The sequence below is a fragment of the Ambystoma mexicanum genome, chromosome 11 (genome assembly GCF_040938575.1).
Source record: "Ambystoma mexicanum isolate Mex_15411 chromosome 11, UKY_AmexF1_1, whole genome shotgun sequence".
Classification (NCBI taxonomy): domain Eukaryota; kingdom Metazoa; phylum Chordata; class Amphibia; order Caudata; family Ambystomatidae; genus Ambystoma; species Ambystoma mexicanum.
The window spans coordinates 873,876,240-873,900,235 of NC_090934.1; the positions used below are offsets into that span (position 1 = coordinate 873,876,240).

At 47.6% G+C, this 23,996-nt stretch overlaps 1 protein-coding gene across 2 annotated transcripts in view; it reads right to left on the bottom strand.

Moving 5' to 3' along the window:
* Positions 1 to 23,996, bottom strand: part of TSSC4 (tumor suppressing subtransferable candidate 4) — a 69,193-nt gene that overhangs the window by 27,266 nt on the left and 17,931 nt on the right. For both annotated transcript variants that reach the window (XM_069623933.1, XM_069623934.1), the window contains exon 2: positions 14,514 to 14,576. The gene's annotated coding sequence lies outside the window, so the exon portion shown is untranslated. The remainder of the gene's footprint in view (positions 1 to 14,513; positions 14,577 to 23,996) is intronic.

Consider the following 23,996-nt stretch of genomic DNA (forward strand, 5'->3'; position numbering starts at 1 on the left):
CTTAGTACATATGGTGGTTATAGGAAATTGAGAAGGGCAGAGAATTTACCTTCAATGAAGGATTCTCCGTTGATGCCCAGTATTAAAAATGCCAGTGGGAAGGAACACTTGGATTCCAAGATGTACAATTGGTTAAGTGACTTTTCTGAGCCAGACCCTAAAATCTTGTTGTCATGGTCGTCAAATTTGAAAGAAGAAATTACCCCACAACACTGGGAAAATTTGTGTGCCGATATTAAAAAGGTTTCCCTGAACATTGGTGATCAAGACCGTCAAGTAAAGATACTTAACCAAAAATTCTGGACTCCAGCACGACTTTTCAAGCATGGTTTATTGGATTCAGACATTTGTTGGCGATGTGTTCAAGGTCAAGGCACATTAGAACATATGTTGTGGTCATGCAAGACAAATAAGTAGTCTTATTACGGGAGTGGGAAAACAATAACTATTTGGATTGGTGCATCTGGTTAGAAGAAATGTATAAAGTTTGTAATATTGAGTGAGTGAATTCTATGCTGCAAAAGGCAGCTTCATGTTTTCGGAAGGTCTGCGGGTCATTTTTGGACTTAAACCTGTGATAGAAGATGCACTGTACAGACTGCAAGACAAATAAGTAGTTTATTCATACTTTTTTGATATTTAGACTGTATGAATACTTGTAATGTTGAATCCTCGTGCTGTTGAATATCTTGGACACTATAAACTGACTGAGAAGGAGAAGGGGAGTATTACTTTCTTTTTTTTTGTGTTTTTCTTTCTATCTTTCCTTTCTTCATCTTAAATTAATTGGATATATTTTATTGATTATAATGTTTTGGTTCAATGAATTAATGTTTTGGATGAATTTGTACTATATTTGTGTGAAAATAATAAATTTGTTCAACAAAACAAAACGTATTCGGTAGATCTATATAGAGATAGATTGTAGTGTCCTGATGAAGTGGGATTTGCATTAAGGTCGGAACGTTTGTTGGGTCCTGAGTGGTAAGGAGATTATCCATAAATCAAAAGGTAATATAATGTTCACTTGACAAGGTAGGCTTGTGAATGAATGAAATACTAGGCATAGACTAAAAAGCGGAAGATTGATATGGTGCATGCATATGCATTCCATGCTTTGAAGGTTGAGAATAAAAGTGGATGATGTTGGAAGGAAAATAAGTCCAGGGCTGGACAAGTTAGTGATAAACAGTGGAACACCAAAAACATTGTTTTATTTATTTTATTTGCATTTTTAAAGCGCTCACACAGCCCGGGGACATCGAGGCGCTGGAATCTGGTATTGTTTGGACTTTGAAAGTAGACAGTTTGTCGTCACATTTATTATCCTGAAGAATAAACGGCTGAAAAGTAAATAGCACGCTATTGTAAAAATTGAAAATGGTGATTTGAACAAACAGAACAATAAGCTTGTAGAGGAACAAATAATTCCCATAAGAAAGAATACAAGGGAGTAGTTTCTTACCTGTAACACCGTTTCTTCAGTCTTTGTATCTTTCATGGATTCACATGCTGTGAAAACTCAGTAACTTTAACTTAGCATTTTCCTATGGAAAACTTCAACACTTTAGTGTCCTATCCCGTCCTTTTTGGGCGTTTAGGCCCCACCAATAGGACGCCTGGTATAAATAGCCACGCCCACGTGGCTTCCTTTCAGATTTTAACCTCCAAAGTAGAGAACCAGAACCCAGGTTTGCCTGCAGGGGCGCCCGGCGGGCGCATGTGAATCCATAAAAGATACCAACGCTGGAGAAATGGAGTTACAGGTAAGAAACTACTCCCTTCTCCAGCATTGGAGCTTTCATGGATTCACATGCTGTAAATAGATTATATCTTACAACCAATACGTGGCGGTGTGACACAGGCATTCAGAATTAAATCACATACCTGCGACAACAAACCCAGCAAGTGATATAGTAAATAGAAAACACTCCGAAGCTGCAGGGCCTACCTTATTGAAACAGGCGTTGGAGGACCGCACGCCCCACCTGCACATGTTGCTGCCCCAGACAGTAATGCCTGGTGAAGGTATGCAGCACCGCCCAGGAGGCTGCCTGGCAAATGTCCACCAGTGGCATCCCAGACCACAACGCCGCTGACGAAGCCGTGGACCGCGTAGATTGAGCCTTTGGAACACCCCTCAAAGGCTTGCCAGCTTTTGTGTGACAAAACGAAATTGTAGGGGGAAACCCAGCGGGAAAGTCCTTGCTTGGAGATGGCCTGCCCTTTGTTGGATGGCCCATATACCACAAACAGTTGCTGTGATCTGTCCTGTGTGCAATTCAGATAAAACTTTAGGGCCCTCTTTACGTCCAGAGAATGCAGGGCCCTTTCCGCTGGCGTGGATGCATTAGCAAAGAACGAGGGTAAATCAAAAAAGACAAGTTTGTGAAATGCTGACGGCACTTTCGGGATAAAGTGCGGGTTAGTGGCCAGGAGAACCTTGTCCTTCATAAACCTAAGGTAAGGCGAGTCAATGACCAGTGCTTGCAACTTTGACACCCGCCTGGCTGAGGTACTCGCCACTAGAAATGCCACCTTCCATGAGAGGAACCGTCGACATGGGTTCAAAAGGAGGTTTCATCAAAGCCGAAAGGACCACATTAAGGCTCCACACTGGTGCAAACTTCTTCACTGGAGGAAATGTCCAAAACAACCCCTTCAGAAAATGTTTCACCAAGCGATCACTACATAGAGGAGCAGAATGGCGCTTTCTCGTGAACCTAGAAATCGCAGCCAAATGCACCTTAATGGATGACAACGCCAAGCCCGTTCCGCCAGGTGTAACAAGTACGGGAGAACCTGAGCCGGGGAAACGTCCAAAGGCTCAACCTCTGGATGACTCTTACACTATTCACAGAATCTCGTCCATTTATGACGATACGAGACATCCGTCGAAGGCGCCCTTGCTGCCTCCAAGATCCGTCGACACTCTCTGGATATTCCTAGACGACCGAACTCAGGAGTGGTGAGGAGCCACGCCGCCAGGCGGAGAGATGCTGGATCGTGATGCCACATCCTGCCATCGTCCTGAGACAGGACATCCGGATCCGCTCCCAACCGAACCGGCTCTTCCACCGAGAGATGAAGGAGATCTGAAAACCGCGTCTACCTGGGCCAGAACGGGGCCACTAGAATCACCCGGCACTGGTACTTCTGAATCCACTGGATGGTCCTCCGAACAAGCGGGAACGGGGGAAACACATACGCAAAGAGGCCCGTCCACGGGAATGAAAATGCATCCCCCAATGACTCGGGATGAGCCCCTCTGCTGGCAAACTCCAGAAACTGCTAGTTTTCCCCTGGTAGCAAACAGATCCGACGGAGGATGCCCCCATGGCTGGAAGATTCTTGACATTTGCTGCTCCTTCAGCCTCCACTTGTGCAGCTGACTGGCGTCCCTGCTGAGTGCATCTGCTTGAATATTCAGAACTCCGGGCAGGTGGAAAGCGACAATGCGGATTCCTTGAGCTAGAGACCAATGCCAAACGTCCTGCGCCTCCTTCGACAGGACTCTGAAATGTGTATTGTCCGTTAACACCACTGAACAACGGATGCGTAGAAGAAACGACTTCAGGGCCCAGTGCACCGCCTCAACTCAAGCACATTGATATGTAACAAAGTCTCCACCCCGAGACCACAGCCCCTGCGACTGGTCGAGGTGTGCCCCCCCACCCTAACTGGGAAGCATCTGCTACGATCGTAAACTGGAACTCCGGTTCCAGCAAGGGCATGCCCCTTATAAGATTGGTCGTGCACGTCAACCAGCGACGGGTGTCCACCAAGCCTTCATCGACCATCATTTTGTCCGACCACACTCCTCAACTTTGCGACCATATGTCCGCTAGGAACTACTGCACCGGCCTCATGAATAGGCAGCAATTGGGAATAAGAGGGATACACAACGCCATGGCCCCCCAACAGTGACATGTAACCTCAGACAGTTTCCACTGCGCCCTCTTTCCACTCGCTTGCCTTGGCCCGCAACTTTTCCACAGGCTCGTTGGAAGGCTTTACCAGATTGTTCCGGGTAAGAAACTGTGCCCCAAGAAACACCAGCTCTCTGGACGGCGTCAAATATGATTTGTCGAAGTTTGATGGCAAATCCCAGCCATTGCAAAAGCGCATTGTCGCCATGAGACTCTCGTGCCCTTTCTTGCAACGAACCCCTTATCAACCAATCGTCCAGGTAGGGGTACACATGACGACCCTCCATCCAGAGGAAGAACGCCACCGGGGCAAGATACTTCATGAATGTCCTGTGGGATGACTTCAGGCCAAACGGGAGGAACCGAAACTGATAGTGTTCGTCTCCGACCACAAAACGCAGGAACTTGCGGTGCTTCCGCCTCGTAAGGTTGTGAAAATAGGCATCCTGCAGATCCAACGACGTCAGGAACTCGCCCGGCTGCACCGAACGGATGACATCTTGAAGGGTGAGCATCTTGAACTTGATGCGTTGCAAACTTGTTCAACGCCCGAAGATCTAGAATAGGCCTCCACTTGCCGTTGGGCTTCTTTACGACAAAGTAAACCCACTGGCCCAGCTGTGCAACCGGAACTGGTTGTATCGCCCCTTTCTCTAGCATGAGAACTACCTCCTGCCACAGGATTGGAAGATGCGGCTGCAGCACCTGCACCGGCGGAATAGGGACCGGAGGACGCCAGAACTCCAATGAGTGCCCAAGACGCACTGTGTCCAGCACCCAGCGATCTGATGTTATCTTTCGCCACTCGTGGACATGGATGGCGATCCTGCCCTCCAGCAGATTGTCCATATGGCAGTCATTGTTGAGGTTTTGTTTGCTGTCCCTTTGTCACTGAGGGCTGCAAACCTTTCTTTCGCCGAGCGTGGAAGTCCCGGCCCTTCTGAGCCGACGGAACCGATTGCCGATAACCCTGGAGACGAGTAGCTGGAGCGCCTGTATCCTCGATCTCTGGCGGAAGCGAATCGGGCATTCCCAGAGGCTCCACAAAAGGCTCGAAAGGTGCGAAGAGCGACCACTTTTCAAGGAACCCAAGGATTTTGCGGTTTCCGTATCCGCTTTCATCCCTTTTAGGGCCTCAATTTTCTTGCCGAACAAGTGTTTGCCCTCGCAGGGCACGTTGATGACCTTATTGGACCTCCGGGCAAAAGTTTGTGCGCTTCAACCAGACCTGCCGTCGGAGCACCACCCCATTATTAATCTGTTTAAAACCTGACTCCACCAGGCCCACAGCAATATTGATGCTGTGGTTGGAGGCCTCCTCCCCCTCCAGAACCAACAGCATTGCTTCCTTTCGGCAGATGTTCAAGAACCGGGGACAGCCGATGCCACATTTCACGATCATATCTGGCCATAATCGCCAAGGAATTTGTAGCCTTTACAGTCGTAGCCCCTACCGTCAAGACCTTCTTTCCAAAGGCGTCCTGCTTCCTAGACTCACTGTCCGGAGGCGTAACGCATTTATGTTGATTCCTGGCCTTACGACTGGCCGCCGCCGACACCACGGACTATGGCGTGGGCTGCGACACCTGGCATCTAGGGGTAGACTCAGGAGCCTTACATTTCTTTTCAAGGAGACCTTTCATGGCCGGCTCTGAAAACGGGTGGTGCATCGTGCGCAGGTCCTCCTGCCACACGTGGTCGAGAATCGGCACCAAGAAGACAGCCTTCCTCCGCTTGCCCATATGGTCAAAGAGGAAGCAGTCCTTACATTCCTCTTCAGGCGCCAGCCCAAACTCCAGACACGCTTTCGACATCATGGCGTGGAACGCCCCAATATCATCCAGAGGCGATGATTGTGTCGGACTACGGGGCTGCTCCACCTCCGTGTCCCACGTGTCATCCCTCGTCGGCGACGACAAAGTGTCCCACGGAACACTCTCCGGGTCCGATTCAGGTAGCTCGCCTTCTTCAGAATGAGGCCACGGACGGCCGAACCCCACCGGCAATGGCAACCGTGCCGGAGGAGACTTCCTAGTCACCGCCGGACTGGCAGGAGACGGCAACCTCGCATCCAGTTGCCCCAATAAAGACTAAAGCGTAGATATAGATAGCACTTGCAATGACAGCAAAGATTGTGGGTTAACCAACAGGTAAAGGGGCGGCCCAACCCCCACCCCCCTCAACTTCAAAGGCCTCACACTCTGCAGACCCAGAGCCAATGGGTCAAACACCGGCTCCTGTTCCTCCTCCATTCCCGAAGAAAAAGAAAACATAGCTGGATCTTGCTGCAAAATGTCCTTAGGAAGAATGGACTCGAAGGCGGCGGACTGCCACGCCCCACCCGTCGACGACAACCCTTCCGATTCCATCTGCGACAACAGCAGCGGACCACGGTCGTCAGAGTCGTGGACGACACCACCGTTGATGACGGCACCATAGATTGCAGCACTACCGTAGACGACGGAACAACCGTTGACGAGCTCGTCGTCTGAACCACGTCCCCTGGCTTCAACTTCACCAGAGACCCAGATTTTTGGGAAGAACCGGACCAGTGCTTTGAAGACTCCCGGCTGGACGAAGACTTGTGATGGTCCCTGGACGACGAGTGCTTCGACAAAGACTCTGGTTTCGCCAGGTCTTTCTCCAACACCGAAGACTTCTCGGGCCTACCACCAGACCCCTTGGACTTGTCCGGCCGACCATGGTTGAACGAGGAGCCACACGTCTTTGAATGATGAGGCCTAGACAAAGACTTGCCGCCTTTCCCCACCTCTGACGCAGGCAACGCTGGCCGATTCTTCTTCGCAGGGGGTTCCGCCGAAGCCGCTCGGCGATGCTGTGCGGATTTCTCTGCTCTCCCCGAAGACTGTCTCCCTCGGTCCGAACCGACCTCCGAAGCCGGGGACTTGACCTCATTAAGCCAACATATGAGCCGTCGATTACGGTCCTTCAAGGGCTTCTGCGAAACCGCGACATATCTCGCAGGCATCCACCGAGTGAGGGGGGCGTAGAGACAGTAAAAAAGTCCATATGACCATCGCCTTCGTACACCCTTTTCATTGCGCAAGTAGCACATGGCCGAAAAAGAGACTTCTTCTGGGCTACCGATGACATCCTAGCCCACGAACCAAGCGCACGTGCAAAAACATGAAGAAACACAAGGTGATCCCAACAGTTTGGAGGCGGTTGAAATCTGAAGTGAAACTGCTGAGGCAGGGCTATTTATACCAGACGTCCTATTGGTGGTGCCTAAATCACCAAACACTGAAGTGTCAAAGTTTTCCATAGGAAAACGCTAAGTTCAAGTTACTGAGGTTTCCCAGCCGGACGACGGGGAAATATTCACAGCATGTGAATCTATGAAAGATCCAATGCTGGAGAATATACAGTTATGGTTTTGGTACAAAGCATAATACACAGTTTAACATTTAGTGGAGGAGAAGGTGCAATTTCTGGGGTAACGGTCAAGGGAATTAAATTTGATGGTATGTGAAGGTTATTAATACTCACTGAAGGGGTGTTTTGATGATGTGGATTGCTTCATAAGACTCCGACCCGTTTGAAAAGAAATGTGTGTCACTCATAGGTAAAGAGCTGCGTTTTCAAAGTTTAAAAAAATTCCTAAATACGTTGTGGTAGATCTGATGTCAATTGGGAGATCGACTGCATAGTTTGGAAGCTAGAATGGGAAAACCGAGAGCTTCCCAGTTTCTTTTTTGAGTAGTGCAGAACTAGCAATGTCAGCTGTGGATTACTTAAGAGCATGGGTGGGATTGTGTGCTCAGTTTCTTGTGGTCCTGGCCCGTGAACAGCTCCGAACTTAATACTGAGGTGTTGGACTGTAATTCTACTTGCTACTGGAAGCCAAAGTAGAGAAAGAACGGCTGTAGAAATGTGTTCTATGAATCCAAGGTGATGAAGCATTCAATACTGGCTGTACATTTCGGTGGAAATACCAGAAATGCCCGAGAGCTTGTCTGGCTACTGCCCTGATTTCTGAGCCCAGGGTAAGCTCTGCATCCATTGTGATGGCTTCCTTCTTGACTTGCACCGATAGGGAGAGGATTTATTTTTTCTGATATGAGGTACCATGAGGAGTAGCGGGAGCACAGATGATCCAAGAAGATAGATAAGATAAGACTTCAAGCATCCATGCGCCTTCTCTCAGAGGGGAGGAAGAGTGGGTCGCATGTGAATCTAAGCAGATACAAGCATCAGAAATACGATTACGGTGAGTAATGTTATCCCTTCTGGGGCTTGTGGAATCTGCTTAGATCACATGCTGTGCATAGATTAGCAAGCAGTGTTAGAAGGAGGTGGGATTTGAGAAGGGTCATGAGCAAATAAATGTCTTAGAACCGCTTGTCCCACTTGAGTATCTGTCTTGGAATGGGTGTCAATGCAGTAGTGCGGAGTAAAAGTGTGAATAGAGCTCCAAGTAGCTGCTTTGCAAATGAAGTCAAGGGGAACATTTGCAATGAAAGCCAGAGTGGCCCCAATGCCTCTTGTCGAGTGGGCTCTGGGCGTAAAAGGCAAAGTTTTGTCAGAAAGAGAGTAACACAACTGGATACAGTTGACAATCCACTTGGAGATGGCACCCTTAGAGACGCGATCTCCCTCTTTGCCTGTGGCTATGGAGAAAAACAGTTGGTCTTGTTTTCCTAAGCGTTCTGGTCTTGTTTACATAGTAAAGGACCGCCCTACGCACATCTAGGGTGTGCAGTTTAACCTCAGCCGAGCTTTGTGGGTTTTGGAAGAAAGCCGGAAGCTTGATGGACTGGTTTACATGGAATTTAGAAATAAACTTAGGTGAGAACCTAGGGTGTGTCCGTAAAACCAGCTTATCCTTATGAATAGTAAAGAAAGGATCCTGCAATGACAGAGCCCGAATTCCACTGACCCTTCTTATGGATGTAATGGCTACTAAGAAGGCATTCTTATAGGTCAGGTGTTTGAGACTTGTCTTATGCATGGACTCGAATGGGGGGCCCATGAGTTTAGATAGCACCACGTTCAGGTCCCATACTGGTGGTGGGTTAGATATAGGAGGGTGAAGTCTCTTTACTTCCTCCATGAAGGCTTTAACCACGGGTACCTTCCACCACGTCACCTTGCTATGTGAGGTGGTGTACGCTGACACTGCTGCCAGGTGTACCTTTAGTGAGTTGAAAACCAACCCTGCGTCCAGCAAGTGGAGCATGTATGTCACGATTGTGGAAGGAGTACAATCAACTGGGTTGATTTGTTTATACTGGCACCAGATAACGAATCTCTTCCATTTGTCGAAGTAGCAATACCTCGTGTTCGGTTTCCTAGACTCTTTTAGGATGTCCATACACCTCTGTGGTAAATTGAGATGTCCAAACTCTATGACCTCAGGAGCCATGCTGCTAGGTTCATGGAGTTGGGTTGAGGATGCACCTTCTGACCTTGGTGCTGGGACAAAAGGTTGTACCAGCCCGGGAGTTTGATGGGATCGCACACCGAGAGTCTGCGTAGGTGTGGAAACCACGGTTGTCTCGCCCACATAGGAGCAACTAGTATGAGCGTCATCGACTCTCTGTTCTTCTTGTTCACCACCTTCCTGATGAGGAGTTGGTGGAAAAACGTACGCAAACATCCCTGACCAGTTCATCCACAGGGCGTTCCCCAGGGAGTCTGGTTGGGGAAACCTGGATGCAAATCCTGGGCACTGTCTGTTTTTGCTTGTGGCGAATAGGTCTATAGTGGGGAAACCCCACTGAGAGAAGAGATCTTCTACGATATCTCTGTGTAGACACCATTCGTGTTCCTCCGGAAGGGGATCTCTGCTCAAAGCGTCCGCTAGAGATTTGAGATTCCCCTGGAACATGTTGAGATGACAGAAAGATGTTCCGTCTCAGTGCCCATATCCAAATTTTCTGGGCAAGTCTGGACAGATTTGGCGAACAAGTCCCTCCTTGCTTGTTCAGGTAGAACATGGCTGTCGTGCTGTCCGTCCAGATCTGCACCGACAGGTTCAATAGGTGGGGCTCGAACGCTTGAAGTGCTCTGAAAACTGGCAGAAGCTCTAACAGGTTGATGTGATTCTTGGCCACTGTGTGAGACCAGAGACCCTGAGCTGTGTGGTGGAGATGGTGAGCTCCCCATCCTGTCAGGCATGCGTCCGTCGTGACTACCGCCTGTATCTCGGGATCGTAAAAGGGTTCCCCCTTGGATAGATTGTCTCTTGTCCACCAGTGGAGGCTTTGTACAAGTGTTGGCGAAACGACGACTAGATCGTCCCACTGACCACTTGCCTGAGACCACAGTTTCGCCAACTATTCTTGCATGGGACGCATGCGCAGGCGCGCGTGGGGGACCAGGTAAATACATGACGCCATCATGCCCAGCAAACGCATTGCTTTGCGTACTGTTATCTGGCGACCGGTTTGATATTGCGGAATTTGCAGTAGTATATTCCGAATTCTTTCCTCTGAAGGAAAAGTCAACCCCTCTTGAGTATTTAGAACAGCTCCTAAGAACTGCTTGGAGGTGCTGGGCACCAGACTTGATTTTTTCTCGTTTATGGAGAAGCCCAATTCGAAGAGGAGGTCGATAGTTCTTTGAATGTTTGTCCTGCAAATTACTGGGGTCTCCCCCGTGATGAGCCAGTCGTCCAGATAAGGGTACGCTGGGATTGCCTGCCTGCGTAGGTGTGCCGCCGCCACCGCCAGTACCTTGGTGAATACCCTTGGAGCCGAGGCTATCCCGAAGGGCAGTACCTTGAACTGGTAGTGCTGACTGTCCACCTTGAAGCGCAGATATTTTCTGTGCGCTGGGAACATGGAAATATGTAAATAGGCATCTTTCATATCCAATGTTGCCACGTAATCCCCCTTTTTTAGGAGGGGAATTACCTCTTGGAGAGTAGTCATGCGAAATTTTTGGGGCTTGACATACTTTTTTGCAGGCCATAAGTCCAATACTGGGCGCATTGTCAAATCTTTTTTTGGCACAAGGAAGTAAGTTGAATAAATACCCTTGTTTACCTGGTGTCCCGGGACGAGTTCTATCGCGTCCTTTGCGAGAAGAATTTCGATCTCTTCAAGTAGGATTTTCTGGTGGTCTAAGGAGTGTATTCTTTGTCGTGGAGGGTGGTTTCGGGGACGCTCTAGGAGTTCTATGCAGTATCCTGCAGACACTGTGGACAGCACCCATCTGTCTGATGTGATCCCTTCCCAAGCTTGGGTGAAGATGGAAATGCGTCCCCCTACTGGGGATGCGTGAGAAGGGACCCTGAACGGAGTGTCACTGTTTTGGTGGAGGCGTGCCCCCTCCTTTATTGGGACTGCCTCTACCCCTACCACGACCTCTTTTGTTACCCCTGCCATAACTCTGGGTAGACTACTGGTTAGTGTTCCATGTAGTACCCTGGCCTTGGGAATAGTTAGAGCCTCTTTGGGAGTTTTGTCCGCGAGGCCGACGAAAATTGCCATTCCCTCTCTGGTTAGGGGGTTTGTTGGTTAGTTGCCCTAGGGACTTGAGTGTCTCGTACTCGTCCTTGGCATTCTTCAGCGCGTCCTCGACCGCCTTTCCAAACAATAGATCCGGCTCCACCAGCTTATCTATCAATGATGCTTGGGTCTCGGCCTTGAAACCAGACTGCCGTAGCCAAGCATGCCTCTTGATGACCGTGCTTTCAGCAATTAATCTGCCGGCGTTATCCGCGGCATCAAAGGTTGATTTTAAAATGCAACCTGATACGGCTCTCCCCTCGGCCGAAACTCGCACCAATTGGCTTTTTAAGGGTTCTGGGGCGGAGTCTATGAGAGCCGCGACTTCTTCCCATTGATGGCTGTTGTAACTAGCCAGCAGGGTGGTGGGGTTTGCAATCCTTGCCTGGTAGGCGGAAGTGGAGGCTACTTTCCTGCCCTAGCCATAAATCTTCTTGCTCTCCTTGTCGGGGGGAGCTTCGGACTATGACATGGGTGTTCCCGCCCTCTTACGGGTGTTTGTAACAACCAGGGAGTCCGGTTTGAGATGTCCCCTTATGTATAGTGGGTCAGATTGGGCTGCCCTGAAAAGCTTTTCAATTCTGGGGTTTACTGCCCTAGTGAGATTGGGGTTAACAAGGGGAGGGTCTATCTTCCTTTGTATTGACTTAAGGATAGGGATGGCCTGAGCAACAGGTCTCCTTTCTCCCACCAGTTCCTCTGCAAAGTCCCTCTCTTCCTGAGCACCTTGGGTGTCAACGTGGAAGTGCTGTGCCGCTCTGGACAGGACCTCATTCAGGAGAGGTTGGTTGTCGACCGGGGGAGTCGGTAACCGCGGGCTCTTTCTCTACTGGGGAATCTACCCTGTATGTATCTGGGTCGTCCTCTTCCTCCTCTTCCTCCTCCTCCTCCTACTCCTCCTCCTCCTCCTCCTCCTCCTCCTCCTCCTCCTCCTCCTCCTCCTACTCCTCCTCCTCCTCCTCCTCCTCCTCCTCCTCCTACTCCTCCTCCTCCTCCTACTCCTCCTACTCCTCCTACTCCTCCTACTCCTCCTACTCCTCCTCCTACTCCTCCTACTCCTCCTCTTGGTCCTCATCATCCCCGTAATAGCCTGTCCCAGTTTGTTCTTCGAACATGCCCACGTCTGGATCCTCAACAAAGGATGGATCTTCCTGGTATTGAGAATAGGGCTGTATATAGAAGGGGTTTGAAGATAGAGTTGGTGCTTCACCCCGGGACTTCCTACTTGGGGGTATTGGATCCTTCGAGCCTGAGGGAGTTGACCCTTCTGGTGTATAAGAGAGAAAGTGTTCCGGGTTCTTGGCATAGAAATCTGCCAATGATGACATGCTTGACATTACTCTGTCTATGTCCTCACTGGACCATTCCTTTGAACTGGGAATAACTCTTTCCTGGAGTGCTTTCCCTGTTTTATCCTGACTAGACCTACTGGTTTGAACAGGGGTCTTAGGGACAACAGATTGAGATTTGTCCTGGCTAGACCTACTGGCCTGAACAGGGGCCTTAAGGACAGGGGTCTGAGACTTGTCCGTCTGTTTAGGTGGAGTAGAATGTAGTTTAGGAGTGGAAGTAGGCTGGGACTGCTTACTTAGTTGTTTTCCCCCCTCCCCGTGGGTGGAAGAGTGCTTCCCCGACTTTTGGGCCCTATCAGAGCTTTTCGATGCCTGGCGTCGAAATTCGGGGGTAGAGTCCCCGTCTCTGGAGAGTGCAAGGGTTTCGGTAGCAGCCTTGCCGCTGCCTGCAGGCGCCGACTCCTGGAGTGCGGCTTGGGGGTAGAGGTCGGCGTCGTCCTCTGACGACCGAACCTCAGTCACTAAGGCGAGCGAGGCACTTTTAGCAACAGTGGAGGGTTGCTTGGTGTCATGAGGCGATCTCGAACGCGAACGCCCAGAGGACACCGACTCGGTGGACCGTTCTCTACGTGCCTCTTGCCGAGAACTCGACGTGCGCGTCGAGTCTCGGTTGGACTTCTGTTTATTGGAAGTGGTGTGGGTAGCGCTCGTGTCGCCGGGGGTCTTCCCCATAGCTGCCCTGCCGGATAACCTTCCGAGGTCGGGGACTTGCGCTTGGCTGTCCATCGACGCCACATTGCCCTCGCCGTCCGAAAGTACGGCGTCGCTGCCATCGCTTAAGGCACCCTCCGCAGCCATGGCCTCTTGTCGCCTGGCGTGGTGGGCCCAACGCTTTGTCGAACGGTCCTTAAGGGTCTTCGGTTTAAACCGACTGAACGCTCTGCAATTCGCCTCAGGGTGGTCCCTCGGCAAGCAGAGGTTACACGTGGCGTGTCTGTCAACCCAAGGATACTTGCGGTTGCACTTGGGGCAAAATTGAAAGGGGGTACCCTCCATACGCACCCTATGGCAGCAGGCTGGGAGTGTAGGAATATAAGTAATGCACCTATATTAAACAGAGTGTAGGATATGTGCCACCCCCCACTCTCCCTACTTGCAGGGCCGAGTCCAGAGGACGGTTGAATTTTCTCCGATCCGGCGTCGAGTGTCGATGTTCGGAGACTCGACGTAGAGGTGGAATAAACGGGGAAATATATAACAATATTGGCAAAATCTGACTAAGTCTGACTAAGTCAGGGAACTCCGCTCAGTGCTTCCGACCAGCATGGCGGAAAAAAACAATCTGAGGGTCCTAGACGCGCGAGGGATCATGGGTACAGTGGACGTCACACTAGGGATAGTATTACTGGCACGCCCTGTGTCGACGCCCAATTTTCGAGTTTCGAAAAACAAACTGTAATACTCTGCAGCTTCCACTAGATGTCGGCCTATGCACAGCATGTGATCTAAGCAGATTCCACAAGCCTCGGAAATATATATATATATATATATATATATATATATATACACACACACACACACACACACACATGCTCACACACTCTAGCTGAGCTCCCTGTGCCCCAGAAGGAAACAGCGTCTGCTCGCTGGGGACACCGCATGCCTAGCGGCCATTTTTATCTGGTAAACCATTTATTTAGATTCCAGCAGCAAGATAAAAGCAATATCATAGAACTCTTGAGCAGGGATAGAAAAAAGGTAAATAAAAAAAGAACTACGGAACATGGGAAGGAGAAGACTGAAGAGGGATCACTTACTTTATTTTGAGCTTGAACCAATGGTCCCTTTTCAGGGTCTGCAAAGATCGGACCTCTTTCACCCTGAAAAATAAAGCACTGAATTTACTTATCAGAGATCACAAAAGCCTTTAGGTCACAGCAAGTATGTCTTGAATGTATCAAAATCTATACAAGGGACTTCAGGCTAGGGATGTTAAAAATGAACATTTTAAATGCTAATTATGTAAATTTTCAAATTCAAATTAAATGTCAAAAGAACTGATATGAGGTGTACACATTTCATAATGGACCTATGAGCTCCTTGCACCACCACATTTAACTTCATTAACGGCAGCAACCAAGGCAACTATATTTTGTATAAAAAATTAAAATAAAAAAATTTAAAGTGAGTGTAATGAAGACAGCAACCCCCATGGAAAGCAGGCAAAGGGGCCAAAGCAAATGGTTAAGCTATACAATCTAAGTTTAAATTCATATAGTTTATTCAAACAAAATATAGGATCTGAATTCATGCAGTAAGGCAGGATTTTGAGGACCATCACAATATATACAAAGGCGTTCACGTTGCAGTTCACTATAAAAACGCTTCAAGTCCTCTCACCCCAGGACAAATCACGCATCCATGCAGGCTGCCCAGCTCTCCCACCCACCATCCGCCTAGCTGCATGTCTCAAAACCTGCCTGATAGCAGGAGATCATGTAAGGATCAGTGGTTGACCGCTGGCCGAGTGCTTTAGACATAGCCACTTCAAAGTGCACTACAGAGAATTCTTAATCAACTGATTTTGGCCGAAGGTGCACTCATGGGTCAGTCCCAATGTCGCACAAAGCACACAGATGAACCTCGTTGAGTATGGAAAACAAGACTCAGACAGGCTCTTCTTTGCAGGTTTCACTAAGAAAGCAGACTGGTCCCAATGTGTCACATTATCCTAACAGTCAAGCCTGGCTTAACACATCTCACATAGACAGCCCCCATTCAATTATATTAGGGCTCTTTAAAGAGCACCACTTTAATGTTTCAATAGCTTCTAATGGCAGTACAACTACCTTTTCAAGTTAACTTGGGCTGATAATTCTAAACATATCTCAAGGGGGTGGACTGTGTTCCAGGAACATTATCTGCCAGAGTGTGAATTTTGCTAGTCTGAGGCTCAAACTAAGAGTATGGTATCAAGAGTTCTAGCAGAACTATCAGTATGGATTCTGGCCCTGGCATACCAACAAGACTGCTGCCCGACAGGTGGTAGATGATGCTTTGCGCATACTGGAGGGGCAGGTCTATTCATGCTCCTAAACTCAGACAGCATTCAACATGTTAAACCATGACAAAAGTTGCTTACCATCTGATCCTCTCACATGGGTGTGGCTGGGCCTGCTACCGATTTTGCAGAAAGGAGGTGTTTTGTGTGGGTGGGCTTGGCCAAATTAGGCTCCCTACCTACAAGATGCATAGTTCTCCGCCAGCTGATCCTGTAACTTTCTGTTTAACACTTAACATGGAACCTCTGGGAAGTCTGGTGTGCTGCATAGGCCTAGAGGTGCACCAGTATGCCAATGACACCCAGATCTAACTTAAGGTGCTCTCCCTGCTGGGGTCATTTGCATGAGGAACTGCAAGGTTTGAAATTGAGGAGAGCTGGGACTATTTAGCTTAACTACCTTGAGCTACTTTTGGCTCCCCAAGATAACTGCTGCCTTACAAACCTACATATCTGACATAAATTGGAGTATTTGAGAACACCAATAAAGACAAATTAGGACACATCTAGTACACATTTAGAAAAATGATCAGGCAAAAGTTCAAAGTCTGGCTCTCCTGTAGAAGTTAGATTTGCAGTCCACTGTGTACTTGCTCCCAGTTCGCCAGAGGTTGCTAATGCCTACTAGCTGATGCTCAACACCCAGGAGCTGGTTTTAGCAACCGCTCATGGGATCTTAATTTCAAATCGGAGACTGTATATCATCCTTAAAAATGAACGCCTCCAAGAAAGAGTGTCTTCTGGTCCCTGGTGTCCTCAACAGCCCTTTCCAAAGAGTGGCTCTCACCACTCTCTCTGCTTAGATCACCCCTGCTGTCCTGTGTAGTCTCTTTGTTTTACTCTCAATTCAAATCTTAAAGTTAAGACTCATATCTCCCACTTTTGTCATTCTGCTTTTGTTCAGTTGATTAATAATAATAATAATTTACATTTATATAGCGCTACAAACCCTCAGGCATCTGAGCGCTGCTTATTACCCACGGCATGTGGTGCCGACCATTCTTTACCATTAAGATCAGATCTTTGGTGCCTCCCTCCGATTTTCATATTGTTGTTCAGACTTATCTATTATCTCGCCTGGACGGTGGCAAGGCCATCTGCACGGGGAGGCCAGCTTCATACTGTATTCCTCTTACGGCAGTAAAACATTAGGCGGCTGGTCTAATTTCCGACTCTCGAAAATTGGAGCAGATCACCCCAATTTCAAATTTGTTTTCACTGGCTCCCAATTTACTTACAAGCACTTCTCAAGATCTGCTGCATAACCTACAAGATGGCGGTAATGGGATAGCCCGCATATTTGGCCGCTAAACTCCACATCTGAAGCAGATCAAGGTCCACTCATAATACATACATTTTAATACCAACCTTTTCCTACATAAAAGATGCCCACTATTCTATCCAGTCAATACACGGAATGCCCTGCACCCCTTTCTTTGAATTCTCCCAACTTTCATGTTTTTTTAAAGCTGTTAAAACTCATTGGTTTTCCCTTGCTTATCCATAAGGGTCCCAACCTGCAGGTTTTGTTTTAGAACTACCTCTTTTCTGGTTTTATTTGTTGCTGTATACGACCATTTATAAACAATGTGTTATGGTTGTTGCTATGTTCAAATTTTGTGTTTATAATTCCATTGTGCAGCCCTCAATATCAGGTTAGGAACATTTTATAAATAAAAATTGGATATCTAAAGAAAAGCAAATCATGCATCACAAAAGGGGAAATAGTTTCCTGCGCCATTTCTTATTAACAAATATTCTACAACTACATTTTTCCACCCCAACAACTAAAAAAAGGTGTATTGCCACAGCTTGGTCTGGAAAAAGATACTGGCAGCGATACCTTTGCAAGTGACCTGACATTAAACTAGGCCTCATGATTTGCACTAGCCAATGGAGAGGGGAAATGTATTGGTGACATAGAAATTGGGTGATGTGTTCATATAGAAGGGGCGAGTGACTGTTTGTTCATACCAGGATAACAGATGCAACATTTTTACAAAGATAAAATGTTACAAAAGAATAATTTCTAACTTGCGACACTGAAATCGTGTCCATCTGTTGACGCAGCTTGCATGCATAAGTAAAATATCATGGTAACATGGATGTAAAAATGCTCTGAAGTATGCTGCAGAGCCAACATCTCTCATATATGCCTCATACCAGCTTGAAATGGTGTTTTACATGTAAGTAAGTGACTGTGAAAAAGGCATGGTATCGAGCAGCAGGCAGACACAATGGATTCAAATTTTGAAAACCTTTATTTACACTTTTAATTGGGATGGTAGAATTCCTAACTGGCCCCAACTCTAAAATTGGAGTAATCTCGACCATTAAACAAAACCAAATACGTCCAAGTCAGTCTGGTCAAACTAAAAAGGCCTATACTAAATAAACAAACCTTGCCCTCAGTCTTAGAACAAATGTGTTAAGGGAATACAAAATGGAAATAGTGTCTCAAAAGGAAATGTCAGAATGGCTTTAGCACTAACTCCCTTCCCCAGGGACAATCCCACAGGATCTAGAGTGTCTCTCAAAAAAACATAGGATATGTGGATGGCACAGTTCTGTCAGTCTTGCACACTTTGGCTTACTGGTATAATTCAACATTTCAATCTCAGGCACTTAACGTCTGATAGTTCAATCACTTCCTTAGGCTTCGTCCGCCTTGTCATCAATACTCAGTTCATATACTTTCAAATTCTGCACAGGCTTCCCTCTGCCGGGCTCGAACCGGTCTTGTTTCAATTCACCACACAATTACTTATAGTTCGTCACAGGCTTCCCTCTGCCAAGCTCAAGCCAGTCTTTCCTTTGTGTGGGTTCCCTTCCCCATGTTTTACCTAATATCTTACCACTGTCGAAGGCTTTCAAAACTGCAAGGAATTTACATAGACATCTGCCTGACCACTTCGACGTTTCTTTCAACCCACTTTCAATTCACAATCTTTTTATGTAGCACCAATGACACTTGGTACTTGTAGTTCTTATTTTCTTTCAATTGCCTGCTTGATCTTTTCCCAAAAGTTCTTGTAGTTCACTTTTGCCTTCTTGGCATATTTCAAAAATGTCACTTTTCTCTTATTCAACTTTCTTTCAGTCTCACGGTTTACTTTGATCTCCACTTGTAATATCTTTCAAAACATCTGAACATTTCACGGAAACTTTCGAATGTGTGACTTCTTCTCGCAGAACCATTCTGCTACTTTGTATCATCGTCTTACAACAATGATTTGTTTCATCCCTGTTTTATTGGCACACACGCAACCTTCAACTTCAAATTGCAGTCGCTTTTCCTTTAACATCAACCAGACTTTTGTTCCCCTCGATAACTCACCGGCTAGGTTAATCGGATTTCTTTAATCTCTTTCTTGGAGTTCAAGGCCGTTACCGACACCTCTTCTGCTCCTCCCGAACTCTATCGTTCACCCAGGAGGGTTCCGGGCCGATATATCGCAACTTAAAGGTTTCTTTCCTTCACTCGCTTGGCTTTCCTTTTCGAACGCTCACGGCCTCCCCTAAAGCATGGAAATCTTGCCTGGCTTTCTCTTGATCCTCTCAACTATCGATCAGTCTGCTAGCTTTCCACCTTCCACAGCCTGGTTCGCATCAGCCTCGAAGAGCTGTTCTTTCCCGTACCCAGCCTCGCTCAAAGTTTGCCTGTGCACACCACCTTTTATTTTCACAGGGGGTGTACATTGTTAGGGCTATGTGCGTGACTCTGCCTGGCCTCATTAGAGGGACAGGACCCATGCACGTCAGGGGAGGTAACCCTTCTAGCCTCATTCCTCATCTTCCTTGGTGCAGTACATTTGTCAAAGTAAAGTGGGGAGCAATTATGGGAGTTGTAGTTTCCCATAAAATATGCAGGGATCTGGTTTAGATGGGTGGCGAAAAGGGGGGAATACCATGTCTCACACCATTGGGTGCTTCTCCCCCACTCCTCGAGGACCCCCCTACCCAGGTGATCCTCCCTTGCGTGTCCACCCCCAGCGTCGGGATCCAAAAGAGATGGCCTTTCCGTGACCCCCTGAGTACGGGATCCCCAGGGACTACGTTGTGAAACACCCTCTGGTTTTTCACAGTGACCAACAGAGAACCCAAGAGTTCACCATCTAAACTGGGGTGCCTAGGGTTTTCACCAAATGGGAATAGTTATTCTCAAAAGTGTCAGAATTGCCAACTCAGGGCTTGGGATGAGCTCAACTAAACAGCAACTTCCCTCACTTCCCTCATCCCCCTCCCCCTTAGGTTTCCTTGACTTTGGGATAGTCTACTTACGAAACAAAGTGATCATGAAAGCAGTCAGGGTGGACAACTAAGAGCAAAGGACGTAAACAAACCTAAATTATGGATCCCTGGTCAGTGGAGGAATCCCTAACCAAGGGCACAAATTGTGCACACACGCTTCTAGCTGGTATAACTGACCCTTGAATTATGAAATGGCGTGGTGTGTGCATGTGTAGAATTGAGGCAGGCAAGTTTCTTATTGGCTTGTTAGTAGCTTGCAACTTGAAAGGTTTACCCCTGCCCAATAAACATTCTGCTCAACTTCACCCATCCTTCACATGCCTTGGTCTGTTTTGCACCAGTATCTGGGCTATAGTCAGCGCAGGCTCTCCGTTTGGATGGGGTGTTATTTTCTCTCTCACTCCCTCCCCGAGTCCAACTCCCTGGGATCTAGCCCCCAGCAGGCTCTGTTCTCGCTCTCCTTTGTCTGGCCTCTGCCAGTGTCTGGGTTTTTTAACCGCCAGCAGACCGCTGGGTTTCTCTTCCCTTTTCTGGCTCTCTGTGTGCTCTTTGCTAAACAGATGCCACTTTCAAATGCTCCATGCTGAAATGTATATAGTGCACGTGTACTCTACTGGGCCCAGCCTACCAACACTATCTGGCCCAATCAGCTGACAAACGCCATCTGTCCCGTGATGAGCTATGCCAGACAGACAAGAATCCCAGCAGAGCCCACTGAGCAAACTAGAGTGAGGTTTGAGACGGTTCTCAACCTGCAAACCAACACACTAATGAAGGTGTTGGCTCATGGCTCACATAATACATAGCACTCTGGTAATGGGTGAAGCCTCCAGACTACGGGAGGAGACCAGGCTGCTTTCCTTAATTAGGCCTGTTCATGCTTTGCTATGACTTATAATGTTAAGCCTTGCTAGGTCATGTTATGCCTGGCTACATGTGGCTAGATTGTCCGTGCCGCACGCTCACCATTTCATACTGCTCCCTGGTGCCCCACTGTGTTTCTGCCTTCTGGGATTTTCTCTGATGTGTGCCCCTGTAATTTGGCTCCTCAGATTTTGGTCCCTGGTGTCCCAATGCCCTACTGTGTTTTTGCTCTATAATGCCTCGTGCAATTGATGCATCTGCCTCCTAGTTATTGCATTTTAACCTCAAAGCATGCTAGAATGTTCCTCAGAAACTATTCTCACACAGTCGACTTAGTAGCCACTGCTGCATGCACCCTATACCATACAACGAATTCCTGTGTTCAAATAACCAGTTGCTATACACGGTCCACTGCCAGAGATACCAGCCTACTCCAGAGTGCCTCAGGACATCTCCTCACAAGTTCCTTAACCTCAGGGGCACCCCCACTGAGACGCAGTAATGACCAAACTGGATGTAAGCTCCAAGTTGCAACCGGGTCCACCTCCAACCTCCCTGCACTAACCCTTTCAACCAACTAAGCAATTTGCACATGGAAATTAAATAACCCATCTCACACATCAAACAGCACAATGCTATACCGCTACAATGAACTTAGTGTCACAATCCAGGCCAATGAATCCTAGCACCACGGGTAGACCGGCTATTCTCTAGATGCAATTCCTGCATGCATACATGCTCGCAACACAGAAAAAGAACTGCATTTACAGCTCAAGGTACTTCTGGTCTGGAAGCATCAGTAGAACAGAAAAGCTATCTTGCAATTTCCCGCTCTCCCTACTAACCTAACCCACCAACCTCACATTCAGGTCTGCCAGAGAGCATGGAGACTGTCTATGTGGCGTGCACCATAAATCCCAATACCCAAATTCATACAGTATCTTATTGCTTAAGGTTATTTGTATCTCCAGCCCTTTCAAACTGACTTTTGTTTGTTCTTTAAAAAACAAAGACTTGTATCCGTTCCTAGGATTTATTTCCTTTTTAGGTTCGACTTCAAGTGGTACCTTGATATCACTGGATGGTGTTTGTAATTTAGTTTGTCTGAAAGCTTAAGGAGACATTCACGGCATACCCAATCATTGCCTTCCGAAAAATAATAACAGAGCAGTTGGAACCAGCTTTATATGGAGAACCACTTACATTCTTTGCTCTCCTTCCATGAATAAGTAAATACTGCTGGGAACTGAGGCCTCCAGCCCCAATTGTCGACTACCACAAGTCCCAGATCAGCCTCCCTCCCCTTCACTCTGAGGCAAAGAGCAGCCAAGGAAAAGAAGATGCCTCACAGTCTGAATTCCCCCGCCCCCTGTAGCAATAACCCATTAACTGGCCAAATTGCTCACATAAGCCTTGAGGACAATTGGTACCACATTGGCCCAATCAAAACTACTGCACAGATCGCATCAGGAACCTAGAGACTCCTTCAGCTCAGGAAATACTAGTGCACCAAGCGATGCCCGACTACAGACCTTGTCTATTGCATACCAACCAATCTACTCTCCTGTGAATCCCAGAAGGTTCCGATGGCACACATTGCAAGCATTTCCTAAAAGCTTCTACAGACTGGACCCAGAGACGTACTAGAACCTGCCACCTTAAGGCAATCCTGTCATGCAACACACCACAAGTTCAGTACTCGCCTACGACATAGGGCTAGCCTGCACTATGCACAAATGTATCCGGGAAGGATGGAATCAGTCCTTCTTCCATCAAAGATGATGAATGGAGTAACTTTAAATATGGTAATTGCAATTGTGACAGATCTTAAAATGTAGAATTCTGCATGAAGCAGCACATACATTTTAAAAAATAAAACTTTATTGCCTTGAGCCAGGTACCTGGCTCTCCCTACAACCCCTGTAATAATCGCATTGGGATTGTGCAGAGTCCCTGGGAAGAGTGTACAAAACCAACACGTAGGGGGAGAAGTGGTGGTTTAAAAATTCTTACTCGGCCCCACACTACTACTAACCAGCAGTGATCCGAATCAAGTGTGAAACGGACACAACCAAGGTACACCTCCTTCGCCTCTTCAAGGTAGCATTGGCCGAGCAGCGTACACTCTTCAAGTGAGATGTGAACCAGCTAAGAAGCATTCAAACAACTATACAGTGATGCCAAAATGAAGGAAATATCCAATCAAGGTTCTATAAAAATATAAGACTACCAACTGTGATGAAGCGAGGGAAATCGGCCCTTCTCCCCAAGGAAGCGCCCTCCTCCTGTGAGGCTAGGTAGGTGAGCTTGCTCGCAACACCTTCCCTAGGGGTCGAAGCAAACAGGACCTCAACAGGAGAAACTCCCCCTTAGGGGACAAAGACTCATGTTCCTGTGAGGAACTCCCTAAGGCTGTGCGCACAATGTGGCCTACATGGGATGCTCTAAAACACCAGATACGTTTTTCTTCATCACAGTCTTGCTGTTAAAAAGTAATAGATATCATTATCACCCAGAAAGAGAACAAGTCCTTTTGAATGGAAGTATCCAATCCACTGGGATGAGTACTTTGAATAGCGAGTACCCGACGAGCAACAGAGAGAGAGGAGCACATATGCAAGCAAGGGATGGCCTGAGCTGCATAACACCTGGAGGAGGTGGCGGAGGCCTGAGTCGTGAAGCCCACTAGTTTCAAGTTCGCACCATGAGAAGCTGAACAAGCAGGAGCCTCAAGGGAGGTGGTGGCGTGGCCATGAAGTATACATGATGGACAGCCGACCCACGAACTTTGGCAAATACCACTGCAAGCACAAAGTAACTCAGCAGAATACTGGGATCTCACAAAGACAAGTAAGGAAACAACAGTGAAAGCAAGCCGATGGTAGTATGGAGCAAGAGGGAGGCTCCTAGAGAAACCAGAATCCCAAAGACGTTCTCCTTCACGGTAGAAGGTAACGGGGAGAGCACAAATAACGGGGGACCCAGAGGTAATCATACCATGCAAGAAACCCATTCCAGTATAATTCATGAGGAAAGGTTGGACGTAAAAGTAATAAAAGTGCATAACAAAAGCCTGGGAAACGGGTAAAGTACCCCGGCATTCTTTACGAGAAGAGGATAACAT